The 18,754-nt window shown below is 44.1% G+C and overlaps 1 pseudogene; it reads right to left on the reverse strand.

Annotated features, from left to right (window-relative positions):
- Positions 1 to 6,545: 6,545 nt before the first annotated feature.
- On the reverse strand, positions 6,546 to 7,415 carry LOC125753388 (elongation factor 1-delta-like; annotated as a pseudogene).
- Between the last annotated feature and the right edge of the window lie 11,339 nt (positions 7,416 to 18,754).

Consider the following 18,754-nt stretch of genomic DNA (forward strand, 5'->3'; position numbering starts at 1 on the left):
TCCCATTGAGCAGGGAGCCCTACACAGGGTCCCATGCCAGGATCCCGGGATCATGACCTGAGCTGAAGGCAGACACCGAAGTGACTGAGCCACCTAGGTGCCCCGGGACCCCTGTATCTTTTGAGGCACTGTTTTTTGGTCTACCACACCCCCCAAGAAAGAATGCGTCCCTACTACTGAGTGGAAGCATTAACACTAGGTGCTCTGAGGCTCTGCCTTGAGCAGAAAGGCTTCCTTTATGAACACTGAAGGTATATTTAGGGAAAAGGCAGGGGACAGGGCTGGCAGGGAGGGTGGGGGTGGTGCTCAGAAAGCAGGCATCTCTTGGGAGAAGATTCTAGAATGTCTCAAGGTAGGAGGGAAAAATAGGAGAGGTGGGAGCCAAGGACAGAACAAAGGATGTGGCGGAGGACTTATGGGACAGGGGGGAGGAAGATTCCACGCCTGCCCACGGCCTTGGTAACAGCGAGGCAGGGCTCTCCAGAGACTAGGCCACTCCCCCTGCATGCAAACCACAGCACTAAGCTAGTTGGTGGCACTTTTTTGTTAAATGAACCTCCTTCTGAAATATCATAAAAGGGCTCATAAATAGGATGACTGGGATCCTGGGGGATGGGTTGTAAAAGGTCATGCTCCAGACAGGGATTTGCTCCTTTCTGTTCCAGAGACATTCAAAATACCACTTTCTTCCACTAGAAGCCAGTGCTTCTGAAGATGACATCCCCATTCCTGATCCTCCTTTGTTCCTTATTTTCTCCCTCAGGACCTCTCAATTCTACCTCAAACTGCTCTTCCCATCCTTAGATTTTGAGGCCGCTTGGGGTCACCACCAGGAAACGCACCCTGCTCCATCTGTCCCATACCCTGAAGCCACGTGTGAGCGGCCGCTGACGTTGGTGACCCCGAACTTCAGGGGGAGCGATCAACCCAGCGCGGTGATTTTCTCCAGCAACGTGCAGCGGCTGAGGCCAGGCCTGGGGAAGATGGAAAGCCCAGCCCTGCCGCCACGGGATCGATGCCTCTGAGATAAGGTGTCTGAGCTGGAATAGGAAGTCGTGGTCAGGGGATCCCTGGGTGGCTCAGCAGTTTAGCACCTGCCTTTGGCCCAGGGCATGATCTTGGAGACCCGGGACTGAGTCCCACATCGGGCTCCCTGCGGGGAGCCTGCTTCTCCCTCTGCCTGTGTCTCTGCCTCCCTCTCTGTGTCTCTCATAAATAAATAAATAAAATCTTTAAAAAAAAAAAAAAGGAAGTCATGGTCAGAGAAGAAGGGATATGAAATCAGGAATGTGGGGGGCTCGTCAACTGTCAGCGGCTACTAGGCACTAGGGGCATTCTACGGTCAGATGCTTAATAAATCTTATCTAGAAGGGAGGCTAATAATGCAGGACTTGGCAACGAGGCAGAGGTCGCTCCTCTCAGCCAGGATAGCGGGATGTGTGGTCATCTCTGTGGTTTGGACAGTGTTCCTGTTCTGTGTGTGTTCAGACGTGTTTGTAGAACGTTCTCGTTTTTGCCTCTATCCATCAGGGTCACGGAGAAGCACCGTGTGGTGCAATGTTCTGTGCACCAGGCCAGCCTTCGGGTGTCAAGGACTGCTTTTCTCCTTTTCACCCCACACAACTGACCAAACATTAAGAGAAAGAAAATCCCAGCTTTCAAGAAACTGGTTCTGCGATTCTGACATTCCGGGGAAGGGTTAACAAATCTCCCAAGCTCCCAGCAGCAGACATACGATGACTTTTGAAGACAAATTAAAATTTCATGTCAAAACCATTCAAATGCAAGAGCAGTGAAACATTTGAGTTTCACTTATTATAAGTATGGTCTAGAGACACGTCCCCAGAAGCTGACCTACTTTAAAACTGTGATAATCTTTGGGGGGATTATCTCCTGGATGCTAAATAATTTACTTTTAAATTCTATTACAGTTGCTGGTCTTTTATTAACAACAAACTTCCTGTTCTCATAACCTCGAATATGTTGTGGCCTCCCAACATGACAGTTACTTTAGCAAATGAATACATCTGGAATAAATCTATGATTTCCAAATTCCTACTATTTAGGGTAAAAATAAAATAACACAACGCTGAAGACCAAAGGGAAGATATCAGGGTCCTGATCGCCAACATCACCAAGCTAGAGTAGAAGTAGGGCCCTAGGTCCCTAAACTCAACTCCCGGCTTCAACTGCACGTGATACTTCCCTCTGAGTCCCTAGAACGTCAGCTCACGTGGGTAGAGACACGTCCTGTCTGGTTCATGACTGGAACCCCAACAGCCAGCACAGCGCTTAATGAATTATAGGTGCTCAATAAATGCATAAATAAGTTTTTTTTTTTTTTTTTAAATAGAGAAACAAAGCACATTTCTGGAAAAACAGCTCTAAGGGACTTCTAGACCTTGTGATTCAAAATACGGTCTTTGGAACAGCAGCATCAGCATCTACTGGGATCTTGTTAGGAATGCAGAATCTCGAGTTCCACCTCAAATTACTGAGTCAAAATCTGCATTTTAACAAGATTTCCCAGGGGATCAATGAACATGTTAAAGTTTGAGATGTGCTGCGGTAGGCGTATCTCCACCAACGTTTCTCAACTTTGGCTGGCTAACACGGTGGGGAGCTTTTGAATACATCCTAATTCTTGGGTGTGATGTTCAGAGATCCCGATATACGAGCGGGGTGGAAGAGGAGCGATGGTAGCCCTGTAACCTGCGTGACTTTAAATGAGCTACTTAGTCTCTCAGTGCCTCAATCTGCTGGAGGCCAAGGCCCTCCAGCTAAAGGCCATCAGGAATAGGCTGTTGGTGAACACAGTTAATTTAGTGGATTGCAGCAAGGAGAGAAATAGCACTCCACACAGGGCCAGGAGGCATCTCGGCAAAGGGTATTAGGAGGCGGTTGTCGCAGGATTTGAACTCTGGTCGATGGTTTGGGAGAGAATTCAAAGAAGTACGGTTTTCGCTGGTGGCTGTGGTTGGGCAGGAGCGAGAGCAGGAGACCAGGGCTGGAGGCAAAACTGGAAAGGGTGAGGGGGGGCAAGAGCTGGGCTACAGGGTCCCGTGGGCCACACCAGGGGCCACGGAAGGGGTGGCCGCTGCTGCCTGCACAGCCACGCACAGCCACGCCAGCTGAAGTGCCTCACTACCGACCCGTGGGTTGTGGGTTGGCGGCTGAGGCCTGCACCATCTCAGAGCAAAGCCGATCACCCCGGTGGTGAGGCTCAGATTCCCTTCCCAAGGCTTCCGTGGCCGGGGTGTGGCCGGGGGTGGCGTGAACTGTCACCTCCATGAATCAATGATTGCAAAGAGGGGTCAGCAGAGAACTGCTTAAGGAGTTGTTTTAACCAATCCTCTTCCTTCCTGTGAGTGGGACAGAGGGCTCATGGGGACATGCGGATTTTTAAAAACAGTTAAATGGAAAAGCATAGTTACTGCAGATGTGATAAAAGAAACATTTGCATGTTCTTTGAATGGAAATTTGATGAAAACACCTTCCCATGTGGCAGCAATTGTGTGTTGATTGGGTTACTCCCATCTGTTTTATACAAAAAATGGAAATGATAAACCATTTCTTAAAAAAAAAAAAGAAAGAAAGGGCAGCCCGGGTGGCTCAGCGGTTTAGCGCCGCCTTCAGCCCAGGACCTGATCCTGGAGACCCGGGATCGAGTCCCACATCGGGCTCCCTGCATGGAGCCTGCTTCTCTCTCTGCCTCTCTCTCTCTGTCTCTCATGAATAAATAAAATCTTAAAAAAAGAAAAAGTGTGGTTTTGTTCTGTTGGATGCTGAGAGTGAGAGTGATTCTCACCTTTATAATCTTTATCACTCAGAGGTGAGAGGAACAAAAATTAATAAAGAACAAAAATTATTTGAGCTGGGAGAGGTAAATACTTATGTTTATTTTTATTTGTTCTCAGACACAATTTTAGAAGGATCTTGTTTTTTTTTTTTGCCTTGCTCCATGATAGTCACAGAGTAAGTAGCCTGGTGTGTTTGGGCAGATGAAGTTGTCTGTGCCCATAAATACTATTAATGGTTAGCTTTTTTGTTGTTGCTGGTACTAAGTTTTAGAACTCCAGTGTGTTTTTTATGTTTAAACCCCATCTCAATTGAGACCAGTCACATTTCAACTATTCAAGGGTCACATTTGGCCAGTAGCTTCCATTTTGGAAAGTTACAACCTTTGAGAGTTTGAAGATTAAGTTAGCCAACGAGGTAGTTAGTCCTTGGCCTGGCTCAGTAAATTTTAGCTATTCTTATTGGCACTGATGCAGGAAAGGGAGAAATGGCAGGACCCTCATCTAGACTAAAGCTGGAATGAATTTCCCAAAAGAGAGTAAAATATTCATTAACGCCAAGAGGAGTCCAGAGGGAGTTTTGTGCTGCCGAGGAGTAATGGCTCTATAAACATCCATTAGATTAAACTCGTTCATTGTGTTGCTCAAATCTCCTGTGTCCTTCATGATTTTTGTTTGCTTCTTTATCAGTTTAACATACCTGATAGAAATACGTTCAAATTTTGTCATTTTGTACTATGATCACAGATCTGTGATTTTCCCCTTTGTAATTCTATTTGTATGTGCTTTACATACTTTGAGTTAAATTGTGAGGAGCACACCATGCCATGACAGAGCAATCCATTCTCGTTTCCCTTCCGTCTGTTTCCGTGTTGAATAGAATTTAAATTTTAGTCATCTCATTGAGCATGCTGGATGCATTAATGTTCAGATTTTTGTTGTACTGTTTATAACTTTAATTTCCTTTTGGGGGGATTCATTCTGATTGTTGATCGCATTGGCTTTTTCTTAGTATTTGATTTCTTGTGTTTTTTAGAATTTTGGTTTTGAAAGGGAGACATTTTATTTCCTCTTAAAAATGTATTTTCTCTTTCTATCTTTACCTCATTGCTCACCTGTCTTCATCTGATGGTTTTGTAGTTGCTTCTACTTCATTTCTGGGGTTTTAGTCTGAAATGATTTCAAGGGACGCCTGGGTGGCTCAGTGGTTGAGCATCTGCGTTTGGCTCAGGTCATGATCCTAGAGTCCTGGGATCGAGTCCCACATCAGGCTCCCCTGGGGAGCCTGCTTTTCCCTCTACCTGTGTCTCTGCCTCTCTCTCTATGTTTCTCATGAATAAATACATAGAATCTTTAAAATGATTTCAAAAGATCCTAATCTCTGGTGATAATGGAGATGTTGCACATCCAGGTACTGGGCCAGGGGGAATTTGGTATATCTCTTGGTTATAAAACTTAGGCTGTAATCTCTGACACATAAAATGCCATAGACAACATAGTTTTGTTTTTATTTCTTTTCCCCTGTCTTCATTTGAAGAGGATATTGAAATGGTAAAGGCCTTCTTCTAGCTTCAGGTAACAAGTTCCATTTTGGTCTCCCTTCTTGGTCCAAGCATTTTGGTCCCTGTAACCCCATACTCTCAGTTTCTTTCTTATCCATGTCTTAAGAGACTTATGCTTCGGTTTGTTCTCTGTTTTATGTTGTTCACTTCTTCCCTCTTTTCTGGTTTATTTGTTGCAGAACCCGGCTATACCAATTTACTGTATTTTGACTATCATTGCTATGTGTTGGAGCAGAGGGGGTGAAAAAAATGTGATCTCATTTAACTTTGCTGATGAGAGGTCCCAACTGGCCATTTGTGATATGCCTCTTTGTTACATAAGCCCATGAGTGTTTCGGCAATTCAAGGGCAGGTGCTGGGAGCAGCACACTTGGTGTCTCCAGAGTTAGCACAGTGTTGAGGACATGGGAGAGGCTCCTCCAGAAGCGTAGATCTAATGAAGTATGCTGACATGGGTCTTGCCAGCCTTCTCTTGCAGCCCCAGGTTTTGAGAATCTATCATCATAGTCCTTTTAAAAACCTTCTTTTTAAAAAAGATTTTATCTATTTATTCATGAGAGACACAGAGAGAGAGAGAGAGGCAGAGACACAGGCAGAGGGAAAAGCAGGCTCCCCGAGGGGAGCCTGATGTGAGACTCGATCCCAGGACCCCGAGATCACGATCTGAGCTGAAGGCAGATGCTCAACCACTGAGCCACCCAGGAGTCCCTTAAGAAACTTCTCCTCAGGGAGATGACATACACTCACTTATTTCTTTGTCCCATAGGTACGGCTTTCTTCAGTTCTGTATCTGTGCATTAAAAAAGACCAACCAGTTTCAGAGAAAGGCCTCACAAATGTAAACTTACATAAATGGTCAAAGAAGGGAAATTAGGAAGATGTATAGTGTACACTCTTCTCCAATTCCCACATTTCGGGCCAAGCCTCAGTTCAAGTTCCCTGGAGTTTTCCTAACCCACCTCCTTGCGGATCTTTCTGACCTGAATTCCTTCAGCGGGGATGGGTAAGTTATAGCCTCCTATTGCATGTGGTTCTGTGGAACTCTAAGATCGTTTAGTTGTTTCATGTGTGAAGGCTCTGAGGCAAATTTTGAACTATTTCCTGGTATCATGCCACCTCCTTCAGTGCGTCCTTCACTTCCTGGTTCTATCCTTTCTTGTACAGGTTTCTTGCTCTCAACTCCCAATCACATTTTTAAAAAATTTAATTTATAATCAAGGTATAATGTGTATAAGTACACACATTTTGAGTCAACAATTCACAACATTTTTACATATAGATATATGCACTCACATAGCCATTACTGAGATCGAGATATGAGATGTTTCCAGCACCACAGATGGCTCCTGTGAGCTCGTTTGCAGTTGGTATCCTCTCCCCTCTCTGCAGAGGTAACCTCCAGGTTTTGTTTTGTTTTTTTGCAATCTCAGTCTTTACTGGCTGCAGGGCCTCGCACACCCAGGCCCAGTGCTGGGGCTCAGATCTTGTTGAAAGCAGCAACGTCCACACTCTGCACGTGCCCCTGGAACTTGGTGATCTCCTCCTCCAGCAGGTCTGTCCCCACCTTGTCGTGCTGCACACACTGGATCTGCAGCTTGGGGGATGCCATAGCCCACCGGCACCAGCTTGGAGGACACCCCCCCCCACCCCCCAAGGTCAGCTAGTCTAACTGGATGGCGCACGCAGGCCTCCAGCTGGGCCATGTCTGTCTCATCGTCCCAGGAGGATGGAGGACTTGGCCACCAGCGCCGCCTCCTCATCCTCGTCCTCGTCCTCCTCCTCCTCACTGCCAAACAGGCTGATGGCATCGTCCTGGTCGTCCCAGGAAGGCAGTGGCCGCCTTCCTGGCCGGGGGCTCCGCTTGGCCATGGGGGACACTGCTGGGTCTGAGGGGCTGCGCCCGGTGGGTGGGTGGGTGAGCGGTCTCAGCTCTTCTCCAGGCGCTCGGCAGGGCCTGTGGCTTGGAAACCGCCCCCTGCAGATGCTGCGCGACGCCTGGACGCCTGCAGGCTGCTGTCACCCCGGCCTGGGCTGCTCTTCTCTCTGGCTCCTGCCACCCCCGGGGTCACACGGGCCGCTCTCCTGGCCGAGGAGCCGGCCTCCCGCTCCGCGGCTCCTACAACTTCCTTTCTGCATCCTCGCATTTGAACTTGTCAAACCAGATCTTCTCGTGTACCGAGAAGTTCGTGGCCATCTCCCTGGCGGCCAGGGCTGCGGCCACCAAGGCAGAAGGCTCCGGCCGGGCAGCTGGGGAAAGGCCCAGATTTCTGTCCTGACCTCTCACATCATCTCTGAGTTTTGCATATTCCTGAACCTCACATAAATGTGTATACTCTTTAAAAAAAAAGCCTTTTTATTTGGAAAGAATTTCAAATTTATGGGGAAGTTACAATAATGGTACAAAGAACATCCATGTGCCTTTTACCCAGATTCAGCTATTGCTGATTTGCTCTATCATCATCTATCATCTATCATCTATCATAAAGTTGTATCTCCTATCTATCTATCATCTATCTATCATCATCTATCTATCGTCTATCTACCACCTAGCTGTCATCTAGCTATCATCTTTATAAGTATTTTCTCCTGAACCTTTTCATGAACAGTTAAGAGTAAGTTGTATTCCCCGTGGCTCTTTATCTCCAGATACTTTAGTGTGCATTTCCTAGAAATAGAGAAAAAAGAAGAAAAAGGAAAAGGGAAAGAAAAAAAGGTTGAAAAAGGGGGAAAAAATTTCTCCTACATTACTACAGTAGGGTGATCCATTAATGTAAATCTGACATTGACCCAATATCGTAAAGTTCATATTCCAATTTTACCAATTGGCTCAGTATTTCCTCTTTCCAACATAGGGTTCAGTCTAGCATCAGGTATTACATTTGGTTGTCATGTCTCTTAATCTCTTAATTGTGGTATTTGTACTCAGTCTTTTTCCTCTTTCATCTTTTATAAAACTAGACATTTTGTGAAGAATTCAGTCCTTTTGCTCATTTGGAGGCAATTGCCTGACATTCCTTAATGATTAGATTCAGGTTAGGCCTTCTCAGCTGGGCTATTACACAACGGACATTATGTCCTATGTATTATAGCTGGTGATACATGATGCTCATCTGTCCCTCATTGGCGATGTTAATTTTGATCACTGGCAATCACTCTACAGTTGGTATTTTTCCTTTCAACTAATAATCTCCGGGGAGCTACTCTGTCATGCATATATCTTGTTCTCCATCAAAATCTATCCCACCCTCCTTTGATTTAGTGTCTATTGACAATTCTTATCCAAAACAGTCTTTATCATGTTGGTCTTAAAATGATAATGTTCCACCTCTGGCACTCCTGCCCTACTCCCTGAAAGTTGCCATTCTACATTCTATTGCAAGTAACCGTTTTCCCTTCTCTCATTTACTTATTTTATTATTGGTTTGGACTCATGGATTCCTCTGTCTTCAAATGGTTTAAAATTAATAAGCTGACTTTCAAAAACATCTTTCTATGCTTGTTTTAATTTAAAAAAAAACCTGTTTATATCTTTTGCCAGTATCACAAGGACATTGTTCATTCTTTTTTTTTTCCCTAAGATTTATTTATTTTAGAGAGAAAGAGAGAGAGCAAGTGCACACAAATTGGGGGAGGAGTAGAGGGAGAGAATCTTTCAAGCAGACTCCCTACTGAGTCCAGAGCCTGATGCAGGGCTCAATCTCATGAACCATGAGATTATGATCTGAGCTGAAACCAAGAGCTTAACTGACTAAGCTACCCAGGCACCTCAGGGCTTTGTTCATTCTTAAAGCAGTGTCTATGGTTTAGAGTCTGGAAAGATAAATTTTTCCATTATTCATTATCTAGATTTTTAAAAATATTTCCTCCAATTTATTACTCTGGATGAATTTTAGAAACTTTCTTTCTCTCTCTCTCTCTTTTTTTTTTTTTTGAATTTTAGAAACTTTCTTACAAAATTTTGCTAACTATGCCTTTCTCCTCACTGACTTCCCTCAACTCTGGTGGCATTATGATAGAACCGCAGTGGACTTGCAAATCAATTTAGAAATAACAGCCAACTTTGTGATACATAGTCCTTTTACCATGAACAAGTCTGCTCTCCATTTATTCAAGCTTTAATCTGACCAATAACATTTATAATGAACACATTTTCTATAAACATAGGGTACACAGATGTGCTATTGCTCTGTGTTTTCTCAAACAATTTTAGATTTTTATAAGTTTGTCACTATGGTGCTGGAGTCAAATGAGAGAAAAACAAATAAAATAATCAAGGACATGTAGACAGAGAGACAGAGAGGGAGGGGGGAGGGAGAGAGGATACTCTTCAATATGTCAATTTTATTCATTTACCAAATAAGCCTTCTGAAGGAGGTTATACTTGTCACCTGCCAGGCACTGTGCTAGACATGGGGACACAGAGGGGAAGCCAGACCAGAGAAAAGCAAATGAAGTCAAATGGATAGAAGGAAAAACTAAGTCTTCAACATGCTCATTTCATTCCCTTCTTGTATAGCGCCTTTTGGAGGCCCGACATGTCACCTATGAGACACTGTCACCTGTGGGGACACAGAAATGAGCAAACCACAGACCTTTCCTTTGAGAGTTCACAGGAGACTAAGGAGCTACAGGGTTGACACCTAATGAAGTGGGGATGGAATGATCATGAACTTGTCTATCAAATCTCAAAAATCTTGACTACAGTGCCCCTTCCTGGAGCTTGAAGTCAGTGGTCTTAGGCAGGTAATAGGATACCCTGCTTGACACAGCAGGTGGTAAAGTGCTGGCTGGAAAATTAGTAATGTAGTCTGATGATGAGCTTCAATAAAATGTTATATGACTAATTCATAATGTGTTAACTTACAGCCTGGGGAAACTGCACACATGCCAAATAAGAACATATGAGGCAGAGAAAAGCAAGGAGAATATATCTGATGACTTTTTTTTAAAACATCTTCTTGAGAAAAATATAATTTAAAATCTGGAAACTTTACTGAGAGCTTCACTCTACATCCTGCCCCAAGGGACAAAACTTTCCAGGAAGGGCAAGGACTTCCAGTGACATTACTTGAAAGCATTCAGACCTCTGCTTTCTGTGCTCTGCAACATATAATTAAGATCATTGGACACCACTGGACGTTACAATGAAGGGGTCTGAAAAATACTCAGCAAATTTCTTTAGGCTTTATTAGCTTCTCAGCACCTTTTAGGCAGCTGTCAACTCCTGAGATGTGGCCTGGATCACTTGTCGCTCTGCCAGTCTAGGCCTGAGCCTCCCGATGCCAGTATTATGCACCTGGTGGGGAGAATTGGCCAGGGTCACTACACAGCGGTTATTCTAGGCTTAGGCTCTACCTGTGGTTTAAAGTGATGTCCTTAGGCCATAACTTATTTCTCGCTCCTTCTTTTCTTCTTCTGTCCTCCTTCCTTCCCCTTCTCTTTCCCTCCCTCTCACAGTATTTGGGAAACACTCTAGTGTCTTCTTAACTTCTGTACTGAACTCTTCAGCAAACAAATTTTAACATTTATTTTGTCCATCCAGTTCTGGGTAAGGGGAAGGGAGTAAATCCTTTCAATTATTTAAGTAAATCAGAGTGGAACTTGAGCCTCACAGTTCAGCTTCGAATTAACCTCTCAGGAAATCCTCCAGCTTAACTCTTCTTTCCTTGCTTTGAGAGGGTGGTATGACTTACCCTAAGAGATGTATTCGGAGTAGGACTGTATATATCTGCAAGTATAGACCTAAATGTTGATTGCCACACAACATTTGATTGCCATAGGAAGATGGAGGAGGGGTGGTGCGGGTGAAGAGAGATAGCTATCCCAGAAACCAGGCTAAAAATAGTTCACTTTTACTCTTTTTTGGGGAGTCAAGGTAGAGGCGCAGGAAGGATAAAGCCTACCTTTGCCTGATTCAAGGGATCATGGTCATTTTGACTGGAGAGAAATGGATCTTTCTAGTATTACTCCCTGAGAGGATGTATCATGCTGTCCCCTGTATGAGGAATGTGGACCATGTGCTCAGCAGCAGGGCTTGCTACAACACTTGCTCTCTTTGGGCCTCACAGACATGGTTTACTGCACATACACCCCATGGTTGTCCAGTGTAAATGCCATTCCAATACTGCCAGCCTGAACACCGCCTTTCACCAGGCAGGCCTGTGAAGCCAGCCTCCTTCCTCCCTTGCTAGGCAATGGCACATTCTTCCTGGGGCTCTCTGATGGAGATTCTTGGATACACCCAATATCACAGGTTGAAATGATATGTGCTTTTGCATTCCTCTCTTCTTGCCATGCAGTGGCCTAATAACATCACTCAGGCATGAGCTCTTCCTAGAGATTCTGGAAATTCCAAACCGGTGTTAAGAGATCTCGTGTGGCTCACTGAGGAGGTAGATCCTTAGGGGTGGAGGGAGAAACATGAAATAAAGTGAGGTTGGGCTCTGGCCACTCTGGAACTTGGGAAATGGAAGGATAAAAGCAACATTCCCAGGTGAACCCAGGAGAGAAATAGTAGGGCAACTGCTTGAGGAGGACACCCACTCACACCTCATGTCAGGAAGTGAGGGATTGGCCATTTTTGTCTTAAGTAAATAGAAGATATTTTGAACATATTTAATGTGGAACAATGTTTCTGAGGGGCAGTTTGATGTTACATATCCTTTGAACCAGTGATTTCGCTTCCAGTAATTTACTTAAGAAAATAATTAATGATGTCAACAAAGATGTCCATCGTCACAGTGCTTCCAGTTGCAAAACAAACAAAAACCCCAAACCTCCTAAACCTTGATGACATGAAAAGATATATTATCAACTGAAAAAAACCACTATGAAATAGCATGCAGTGTATAATCCTATTACACAAACATACACATATGCAGGCAGGGAAATTCTAGAAGATGTCAATAGTCTCAGTAACTCTGCAAGATGGGATCATGAAGTGCTTTTCTCATTTTCTAAGTCTGCACAATAAACAAATATTACTGCTATAATGCAAAATAAGCACTTTATTTTTAAGTTTAAAAACTCTTAATATTCATTTTCTTTGGTGTACTCATAAAATCAAACTGAATGATCCATCCATAATGATCTTTTCCAATATTTACTCATTCAGTTCTCTGAATGTCTCTTTAACATTTAAGTCAAAACAGGAAACTAAGTCTGATTCAATATAGACTCAACAAACCAAGAGGCCAGGAAGTAACAAAGACAATTCCACACAGAGACCAGCAAAGACAAAACAGTGGAATTTCCATGCTGTGGGGAGCACCAAGATCCAGAAAGTTCAGATGTTTTCCCATTTGATGGTGAAAGAAAATGATCACTAGAACATTCTTAAAAATCTGCCAGATTCTTGACCTTCTATGTTGGATAAATTAGGTCAGCTCAACTTACCAAATAAGTAGGAGAAATGACTTCCACAGACATCCTTCCAAACCTTCCACCCATGAAAAGGAGTCCAATTCACCTTACCACCCATGAGATGGAGAAAAAGTTGGGATAGGGTCCATAAAAAGCTGTAAGAGGTCCCTTTTCAATTAAAATTTTAATCAATGCTTATTTGCTTATTTTTTTTAAAGTTGGTTCAGCAGTTTTAGTTGGTGTGACCTCTTAGACATTCTGGAAACTCAACAATTTTTTTTTTTTTTAAGATTTCATACTTCTTTACTGTCTGAAGTTATTTATAGTTCTAATCAGTATCTGTTAGGCTTAAGACCCTTGCTCAGTTAAAAATAATCATTTTGGAGCTGACTGAGAGGGTAATATGGTTGTCTTGACCGGTGCTGGGAGTAAAAGGGCAGAGCTCTCATGCCCCCAACCCCTCGTCCCTCTTTCCCTTTGAGAATGGAGAAGATAACTTTGCTGGAAGAGCAATTTCACTCCATTGTGAATAGGAGGGGCCTCCACCAAAGTTTCATGGTCTGGTGTCAAGAGACCCCACACTCATGCCCCATTCTTCCTCTTGCACTGACTTCTACCCTATGTGGGAGAAACTACCCCTCAGAAAATTTATCTAAACATATCTACAGATGCATCAAGGAGGCACAGGGCTCCTATCTCCTCACAGTGGAAGAGTGGGTGAACTCAGTGGTATCCACCAGAATGCTTAGGAAACTCAGGTGCCTGGAAGGTGCAGCTCTGCCTAGAATGCATGAGTTGGAGTCCAGGGGTAATCTTCATTTCCTGTCCCAGTTCAGTCATTTACTGGATATTGGACTTGGAAATGCTACATAATCTCTGAGTCTCAATTTCCTTGTGTATAAAGTAGAGGTGATAACAAATACCTGGCAGCGTGGCTCAGGACTGAACGAGACCCCATGTGTAAAACATCTGACACTTAATGGGTGTTCAATACGTGTCTCATAGCTCTGACTGTTAACCTTCAGGTCATGAGGAGGAGGAGCCCTGATGTGGCCTGAGGGGCAGGAATCACTGACCAGTATGTCAACCCTTAAGGAATATGCTGGCACAGCTTTACCCATCTCCACGTCAGCTTCTCTGGAGTTGTTCTGAAACATCCAGCCATGAAAAGAAGTTTTGATCTATCCCAGTTTGCAGAAAAAGAAACTATACATAAAATTGTCTTCCTTTTTTTAGATTTTCTGTCAGTAATTTTTCTGGAAACTTGATACTTGCTGTAGGTGCAGGGCAAGTGAAATAAAGAAAACTAGCAGATATTGACAACAGCAATAACTAACTGAAACATTCAGACATGCTGAGATTGACAGCTTGTTTCATCTGTGATTTTTTTATCATTGAGGTGAGACACTAAAGTAACACATTTTCCAAAGCAACCTGAAACAATTTAATATGTATTTGTGTATGAGGCTGAATCACAGTTCATAATAGAGGAAACCAAATGTATCAACATTTTAGGTTCCCTTTAAAGATAGTCATGAATCTCAGTTGTGTAGAGGGATGAGGGGCAATCAGGAGCCCTGATTTTAGTACAAGATTTGCCAGGCACTTGTTTAGTGAGGTCCTACACAAGTCTTAGATTTCTCACTCTGCTTATTTTCTCAGTTATAGGAGATTGATGATATCTAACATTTGAATAGTTTTACAAGCTATTAAGCATTTTCCCAGGACAGTACTTTCATAAGAGCATAAAAACACAAATTTTATGTTCAAATACAAAGTACTAGACACATAAAATATTACTATTATTACGTTTTTATAAACATTTCTCCCATGTGAAAGGCTTTAAGGGGGGTTCCCAAATAACTGGCCTGGGTATCACAAATGACTTGCTTGTCTATATACATCACGTTATTCTAGGCCAGTGGTTCTGAACCTTGACTGGGCATTGGTATTACCTGAGGAGCTTTAAAAAAGTAACAGATGTATGGGGTTGTGGCGCCCCAGAGATTCCTAGAATGTTGGACTAGGGTTCTCAAAGCCCTCTGCATGGTTCAGATTTGCAGCTAGGGTTGATGGGCATATGTTAGGTGAAGGTAAGACCTGTCTTTGTAAACCACTGTGAGAATTACCTATACCTGATGAACTCCCTTCCAGGGCCCTGTGGCTTGGGTGGGCTTCACCATCCATCAGCAGTTCAAGGGTTCCTGGGCCACAGCATTTTGAGCTTCTTTCTTTAGCGGTGTCTCACAAAGTGCTTTGGATCATTAAAACGCAACCTACTTCCCATGGCAGAGGTGCCCTAATAAGTTTCTGGCAAGGGAATTGAACATGCACGCTGGAAAGAGATACTCTCTGTTCTAATTTTACAGGTAGAAAAAGGTTCGAGTTTTAATAGAACAGATCTTTTCCTGTTTACTTTGTTTTTACCAGTTTTTGTTTTTTGTTTTTTTTTCCTTTGCTTACTTCCTCAGCTTTGACTCATGTTCTCCGGAATACCCATTTTTCTCTATGGATACTGTTGCCTTGGTTCTCCTTCACAGATACCTTAGCAGGAGGCTGGCCTGGCTGTTATCAGCAGCTTGTGAAACTCCCTGAGGAGAGGCAGGATGCCCTTCGTATAGGCCCCAGTACTCCTGCATGAGGGGAGGCATCACTTCTGTGTTTCTGCAGATAGCAGAACAAAATGGACCATCACCCATCCGCTCTTATGCCATCTTTGCTTCATCACTGAAACACATCATTTTAGATGAGGAAATTTATGCTGGATGCCCAAGAAAGCCATTTATTATTATTTATTCTGACACGGTCCCTTTTATACGGTCATCCAAGCCTCTTTGTCAGGATTTGTGATGCAGTATTTAGTTAGTTCCTTCTCAAATAAAGCAGATTTGATGCACAGTCAGAACTTGTTATCTTATCCTTTTTCTTTAGAAACAATGGGCTTGGGACACCTGGGTGGCTCAGTGGTTGAGTGTCTGCCTTTGGCTCAGGTCATGATCCTGGGGTCCTGGGATGGGATCCCACATCGGGCTTCCTGCAGGGAGCCTGTTTCTCCCTTTGCCTATATCTCTGACTCTCTCTCTCTCTCTCTCTGTGTGTGTGTCTCTCATAAATAAATAAATAAAATCATTAAAACACACACACACACACACACACACACACACACGGGCTTTTACCCTAACATATAACTGATGCTCGTATAAAATTGGCTTTAGGAGGATGGAGGTCACAACTGTCACTTTCACTCCTCCGGTCAAATGACAGCAAAGAACAATGATGCACCTCCCATGCCAAGAAGATGCTCTGGCTAGCTGAGTTAAAGTCATCTATTTGCTTTTATGGTGTTATGAGTTGCATTCGTTGAGATTAATTTGGCTTGTCTAACTTGCATGGGCCACCTCATTAGTCTAAAAAGAGTGAAAAAGAAGGCATGGGGTGGACTCCTCTAAGTTCCGTAGAACAACATTTAAAAGCATAAAACCAAATGATGAAATGAAGCCTGGCAACCTGTGCACTCAGGACTCTCTGGCTGTTTGCTGGAGGGGTGAGGACACCCTGAGTCCTCTAATTTCTGGGAATCCCAGGCAATAGCTAGAGGTAGAATCTGGAATGGCAGGCACATTTGTCTTGTAAGGCATGCTCTGAAAGACCATAGCCAGTTCCGGGGCCAACCTCTCACCTGATCTGCTAGGAATTATCACCAGAAGCTGGCAGGTGAGGTCATAAAGCATATAGGGCACTAAAACTGGGAACTGAGGGGGAAATGTCTGTTGTTACAGTAGAGTCCACTTGGTAGGAAATTCCCAAAAGTGGAAGAAAACCATCATCAGTCAAAAAAGCTCTTATGTGAGGAACTTCTTTCTACATAGAAAATAGGTGGCCATGAAGTGACACGTATGATTATAAAGTCCCTGAAAATGTTTGCCCAGGGGGGCCTCACAGCACCATGACCTACCTCTCTGTATTTAAATGCTCGCTGTTGGATTAGCAAAACTGAAATCAGCGACATGCCCTTCCCTGTCAGGAAAGTGTTCCACTACAGAACTATTTATAAAAACAAGGTAAGAGGGGCAGTCCTGGTGGCTCAGCGGTTTAGTGCCGCCTTCAGTCCAGGGCATGATCCTGGAGACGTGGGATCGAGTCCTGCATCAGGCTTCCTGCATGGAGCCTGCTTCTCCCTCTGCCTGTGTGTGTCTTTGCCTCTGTGTGTGTGTGTCTCTCGTGAATTAATAAATAAAATCTTTAAAAAAATAAAATAAAAACAAAGTAAGGGACGCCAGGGTGGTTGAGAGCCTGCCTTTGGCCCAGGGTGTGATCCTGGAGACCTGGGATCAAGTCCCTGCATGGAGCCTGCATGGAGCCTGCTTCTCCCTCTGCCTGTGTCTCTGCCTCTCTCTCTCTCTCTCTCTCTGTATGACTATCATAAATAAATAATAATAAAAAATGTTTTAAAAAAAAAAAAAAGAATGGAGAGAACTTCCAAAGTACTGAGTGCTGGCGACACAGGCAGTAATGGAGCATTTTGAGTAATAACAAGAGGAAGAACTCAGCCAGGGAAAAGCAAACGACAAAGTAGCTGATGGAAGGCGTCGCACTGCAGGCTGGACCACGCTGCAAGGCGGGACGGCCCGAGAGGCCTGGCCCTGTACTTACTTCTACTGAGGAGCGATAGAGACATTTCAAGGCCTTCACGCGGGCATCCGGCCCAGAGCCCAGCAGCGACCTCACGGCAGCCGTCTGAGCGCTGCTCTTCCCCTGCAGGGCGGTTACTGTGACACAGCCAGCACCATCTCTTTGGGCAGTGACGTAGGACCCAGGTCCAGTTTCACTGCAAAAAGGAGAGGCTCTCATTTGGACAATTTTTTTTTCCCTCAAAGGACTAAAACAGAAGTCGCTGAACGTAAGACAGTGCTCCCCGCCCCCCCCCCCCCACCCCGACTGGTGAAACTTAGCCTGCAGTATCAGGAGCCCTGACTGGCTGCTTCAACTAGTGTGTGTCCTAACACTTCACATTACAACAGCAAAACCCCACCCCAAACCGCATAGTTGGTACATACCTAACCATACATTCTCAGGGGCACTCAAGTTCCATCCACATATTTACCTTTGAAATAAGCCGTGAAAGTCCTCCTTAAATTCTGCCCCTTGTGAAAATTTGAAAAGCGGGTCTGTATCTCAGCACCAAAGGTTACAGAAAGCACTATTCATTGACTTTGTAAAACTTAATCTCCTTGCAAATTATATCCGTACATCTGCCGTGGGTAAGAAATGCTTTCGTTGACATTTTAGTGTTTGTGACAGCTTGTCACTGTCCAATTTTCACCCCATGCCAGGGCCCACTTTGGAGACAGGACTAATCGGCATTAACATTTCAGCTTCAGCTACTCTAATAAGGTTAGGGTCCTGGAAAGGAAGCAGGACAACCAATGCTTAATGTAATTCTTAAAGCAGATGTTCCTCGACCAGTTGGCCTTCCTGAGGCCTATACAATTTATACGAGGTTTAGCATTTATCAATTTTGTAACTAATAGTACCAACTAAAAGGCTGGAACAAAGGTCTAATTTGAATGAAGTTTAGTAATAAAAAGGTTCCCAATTCAAAACAAAGCTAAAGTAGTAAATCAAGTTCCAGCCCAAATCAGGACTGGAGCGGGCCCCACTGCTGAGAAGGAAATTGTGTCCATATCCATTCAGTGGCCAGTACTGCTCAGGAGAGGGCCCCTTTAGCCTGGACTCCAAACAGTGAGGTGAGCGGCCAGTGTCCACACTGTGCACTCCTTATCTTTGGCAGGCTGAGTTCTATTTTCCTCAAGCTGAGCCTTTGATGACAGGCACTGTAGCCAAAGAATGACCCAAGGTTCTTAGCAAATTACCTGTCCTGCTGGATCAGGCTGACTCTGGCTTATGTATTCCATAACTGTTGAGGCTTCCTCCTTTTCGACCTGGGTCCGTAGAACACAACTCTTCTGGGCTACTGAAATAAGTTTGCAGGAATGATCTTCCTCAATAGGTAGGTACTGGTACAAGACCCTG

This window comes from Canis lupus, chromosome 23 (assembly GCF_003254725.2).
Source record: "Canis lupus dingo isolate Sandy chromosome 23, ASM325472v2, whole genome shotgun sequence".
Classification (NCBI taxonomy): domain Eukaryota; kingdom Metazoa; phylum Chordata; class Mammalia; order Carnivora; family Canidae; genus Canis; species Canis lupus.